This window comes from Schistocerca nitens, chromosome 4, assembly GCF_023898315.1.
Source record: "Schistocerca nitens isolate TAMUIC-IGC-003100 chromosome 4, iqSchNite1.1, whole genome shotgun sequence".
NCBI lineage: Eukaryota > Metazoa > Arthropoda > Insecta > Orthoptera > Acrididae > Schistocerca > Schistocerca nitens.
Window position 1 is genome coordinate 646,319,306 of NC_064617.1, and position 5,309 is coordinate 646,324,614.

Sequence of the window (5,309 nt, forward strand, 5' to 3'; positions counted from 1 at the left end):
TCATACTAATCAGCTGATTGTAATGCTGAGATACGTTACGTCAAATGAAGAAGTAGCAGAACGTTTCCTTACATTTATTGCTATGAAAAATCACAAAGGGGAAGAATAAACAATTAATATTTGAAATTTTTTAACCGATATAACATTGACATAGAAAATTGAAAACAAGTCTTACAATAATGCGTCAAATATCTCTGATTTTTACAATGACCTACAGGCGCATATCAAGAAAGTAAATCGTAAATCACGTCTCACATTACGTTCCGTGTGCAGCGCTCTCACTGTATTCCGTTGGAGTAACGCATTGGAGAGCTGCGTTGGAGTAATTTCATTCTCCAGATTTGTACAGGCACTATACAACTTTCTTTCGGCATCAGGTCATCGCTGCGCAATTATGCTCAATCATCTTGAGAAATGTGATGAACGTAAGCCATAACCGTCAATAGTTCTGAAAAAGAGTATCTGACACAAGGTGGCGTGCAAGTTGCGATGTGAGAAAGGCTTTGTCAAAAGGTTACAAAAGTTTCCAGAAGGCTTTGCTGTCTATTGCTGATAATGAGACTCAGATATCACAAGTGATTCACGAGGCCAGATGGCTATTGAAGGACATGGAAAAAAATCCTGTAATGACAGTATTCTGAGCTGCATACTAGATCGAATCGATGGTATCAGTGTATCTGTACAAAAAACAACTACTGAACTTCGAGCGGCAGTCAGTCTTTTAAAATTGATATTATGTTTTTACTTTAACAGCGAAAATTATTTGACGATTACGAGATGAAGGAAAATGAGAGAAATGATCCCCAGTACAGTGATGAGAATGAGCGTGTGCCGATAAGGAAAAGGCATTACGATGACGGATCTGCAGAAGACATTGTGCACAGAGGAAAAGTGAAGTTAAAAATTGAAACTTATGTGCCTGTGCTAGACATGCTCTGTACAGAACTGTCGCGGCCACTGGAAGGTTACCGGGAAATCAATCCTCTGTTTGGATTTATAACAGATTTCTTAACAAAGTCCAACGATAAAATTAGAGCTGCTTGTAAAAAGTTTACGGGACATTATTCCGAAGACATTCAGCCTGAAATTATAGGGGAGACATCAAATTTTATAAATTGATTTTTGGTAGTGTGGCACAATCAACTTTCGCGAATGTAATGACAATATGGCACATTTATAGAAATCTGATGATTACAAACGCCACGGGTAAAAATCACGTTTCAAAATTAAAACTAATGAAAAATAATCTCAGAACCGTTTAGATTCATTGGCGATAATGGCGACTGAAAAAGACGTATTGGTAAGGTTCAACTTTCAAGATAATTTAAACAATTTTGTTCGTAAAAAACATCGAACTGTTAATACTTAAACATATTGTACTTTACCAAAGGATTTAATAAAAATTCGTATATTTTCCATTCAATTATTTCAATTTTTTATTGGATATGATCATGACATACCTACGTAATGTAGAAAAAACGCATAATTATGAATAAAATTGTGGTAGAAAAAATATATTTTAGAAAGTTAGAAAAAGGTAAAGGGACCCTGAGACGTGCTTTGCCTAGGGGTCCCGACACTGGACCGATTTCACTGGACAGAACACTACACTACAAGAAACATCTGGGAAACACCGCTGCTAAGATACAAAGTAGAAAACCATCCTACATAGGCGGTGCGGAACAACTTGCGACTCTGACGCTGAAGCCGGCCGCTGTGACCGAGCGGTTCTACGCGCTTCAGTCCGGAACCGCGCACCTGCTACTGTCTCAGGTTTGAATCCTGCCTTGGGCATGGATGTGTGTGATGTCCTTAGGAATTCTAAGTCTAGGGGACTGATGACCTCAGATGTTAAGCCCCATAGTGCTTAGAGCCATTTGAATCTGCCGCTGACACTCTGGGCATTTAAACATTTGGGCTTGTCTACTCTGCTGCAGAATTTGGTGTTCTTGTATGACTCAATAGAGTACACGCACAAACTCTAGACGCACAGCTGTACAACACAATGAGAATTACCAGTGGTAGACTGAGATCAGCCCCCGTCGAAAGGCTGTCCATACTGAACACATTCCACCTCCCGCACTTAGATGAAAAGCAACTCCACTCCTTGAATTTAAACGTATACAAGGCAATCTGCAACTCCCTATGCATCAAGATGTGGCTACGCTAGAAAGAAACCGGCTCCGATAAAGAAAACCATCCACGAAAAGAGCCATGGAAGAGCAACCGTCTCAGTTCAACTCAACATCCTCATAGGAATGATGGTGGACAGAGGCTTGCCCTCTTCATGCCATAACGTGTCCTGAGAAGAAATATCATGCCTTTGACCAAACGCACCGGCCGATGTTGCCGAGCGGTTCTAGGCGCTTCAGTATGGAACCGCGCAACCGCTACGGTCGCAGGTTCGAATCCTGCCTCGGGCATGGATGTGTGTGATGTCCTTAGGTTAGTTAGGTTTAAGTAGTTCTAAGTTCTAGGGGACTGATGACCTTAGATGTTAAGTCCCATAGTGCTTAGAGCCATTTGAGCCATTTTTTTTTTTTTTTGAGTAATCGCACAAAACACTGTCCACGTTTAACAGAATACGCAAAAAAAGGCAGAAGCGTGGACTCACTTCATGGATGGCGTAAGGCTCCATCTCTAAAATGAGGCTATGAAGCAGCCAGGCAAGCCCCTTGTATGGTTACAAAATGTCCCAACAGGACCTATGGTGGTACTTCCGTTCATTTCCTGATGGCAACGAACGACGCAGTTTATTATATTACAAATTTAGATGACTGTTTGAAATTTACGTGTGTTATTATTTGTATTATATTTAATATTGTTTTTAGGAATCATATGATGAAATAAATAAATGTTTCGCTGCTCGGTACAATTTTATACTCATTTCAATAGTTTCGTGCGTTTACTAGTTTGCTAATGCGCTCTTTTCATCATGGACAGATTTATAATAAGAGAAAAGAAAGACTTGGACGTTCACAGCTCTTCTACATCTGAGAAGAGTAGAGATGGATATAGCAATATTCGAAATAGAACAAAAATAGCATCATCTGCGTCGTCTACTAACCAGAAAAATATAAAACCAGGATCAAGCGAGGTCCAACATAACGCCACCATAGTGAAGAATATATAAATTTCTGATTCACGTGGACAGGCGAGGGGGGCAATCCCACGCCGAAATGTTTGGTGATCGGCACTGTGTTGTCAGGCGAGTGTGTGGAATCTAAAAAGCTGAATAAGCACTTGGAAAGAAATCATCACATCATCTCTAAGCGTGATAGTTTTTTCGTCTGCCATGATGGAAAAACGAATGAAGGTCTCACAAGTAACCCCTTGAGTGCGAGGTCGCAAAAGGCCAATGATGTTTGCGACATTCGGTGCCCACATACTGTCTACCACGCAACCACAATATTGGTTGGACTGGAGGTATCCAATGGTGAGCACAGCCTGAAGCTATGGAGCGTAGTTGAACGGCTTAGTCGACTCACAAAAACGCTACAGTGCTAATGGTGTTGATACAAAGCACAGGCCGGCCGAAGAGGCTTAGCGGTTCTAGGCGCTACAGTCTGGAACCGCGCGACCGCTACGGTCGCAGGTTCGAATCCTGCCTCGGGCATGGATGTGTGTGATGTCCTTAGGTTAGTTAGGTTTAAGTGGTTCTAAGTTCTAGGGGACTGATGACCTCAGAAGTTAGGTCCCGTAGTGCTCAGAGCCATTTGAACAAAGCAGAGTAATGGCAACAGTAAAAAAGCAAACATTGCATTATATCTGCCACAACATTTGCCGAAGGTGACATTTCGTCAGAAAGGAACCCAAGGAATTTCACAGAGTGAGAAAGAAGTGGAAGAAGAAATATCAGCATTTCTGCAAGATGAGTCAGTGGGATATGTGGTGTCGTAAACGCTCGTCTGCGTAGACGATGTACATGAGGAGTTCTATGGTGACAATACGTGTTTAACAAGCGAAAGTGATACTGAAACAGGTGTCTGGCCGTGTAGTTAATCACCATTGTCGGACAGAGGGCTGCATACTGAAGGATCGATCTCCAACGAGCGGGTAATAAACACAATTACGTACATGGAAGATCATCCGCAGCATAGTACAGAAACAATTATGAACAGATTTCAAATAAGTCCGCAGCATTATGACCGTCTAGTGCATAAGAAACACAATGGATATTCAAGGGAGGACATTGTACACTTGTTACAATAACTGGTGTTTGCGCATTTAGCTTATTCTCGTTACAATTTAGAGGGTGTGCATGATAGTGACCTACTACGTTATGCACATCAAACTACCCGCGATATAGATTACAGTGATTTCAAGGGAAACAGCGAATGACTGCATAACTTCAAACAGTGCTACAGAATTGGAAGACGTAAGATAGCGAAATTTCCGACAAATCGTCAACTTGACGATGCACAGCAAACTGCAAAATCGGCCAGACAATTTGTAGATAAGATAAACAAACTTATTCCATCGTTCAGAAAGGAATTTGTTTTCAAATCCCGCCAATCGTGATTTGAAGAGGAAATGCATAGGAAAGGAACCCTGGAAATTGGAGGTACTGAGAGAGTTGTGTCAGGATCAGTTAACATCAGTGCCTTAATGCATTTGTTAAAATTACGCCAACTGTTAATCTGGATGCTAAATTGGCTGGAAAGTTATTTATTGTGCTGCGAAAAGTTGGGGTTGCTCTGCCCCCTATGATTCTTTCTCGCGCGTGTGATCTTGCAAGGGTAGTAGAGAATATTTACGTCACAGCAAGCAAGAGTGGGAAAATGGATGTAAGAGAACTACAACTATGGTATGAGCACTGCTTTTGGCCAATAGCTAGTCAAATTAACTTGCTTTTGCTTGATTCCTGATCTGCGTGTAAAAATCGCACTCGTTCAGAGCAAACTACCCCCCTGAAAAGTGTGTGACATTGCAATTTATACCACCTGGAATTACTGTATAAATTCAGCCTCTGGATGTTTGTTTTTTCTGTGCCTATAAAACAATTATCGTTCTGTCTGCAGCTACACATTAAAGGATAACCAGTTTCACGATAGGCACCACGACAGACCGTTTTGCATTCGGTTGCACGTCATCACATACCATCAGTTCTCATCACCCTGTTACACCAATATGATTCTATATGCCTTCTCTAAAACTGAATACCTAGCTCAACGTCCTGCACGGTTTGTAACTCCCAAGGAGTTCGTCTTGGATCTCGATGGTGCGAACTTTTGTGATCGCTGTGGAACGCCATTTTTCATTCGGTGCTCATGGTGAATGTCAGTAGTCTGTTCTGATCATTTCTTGAA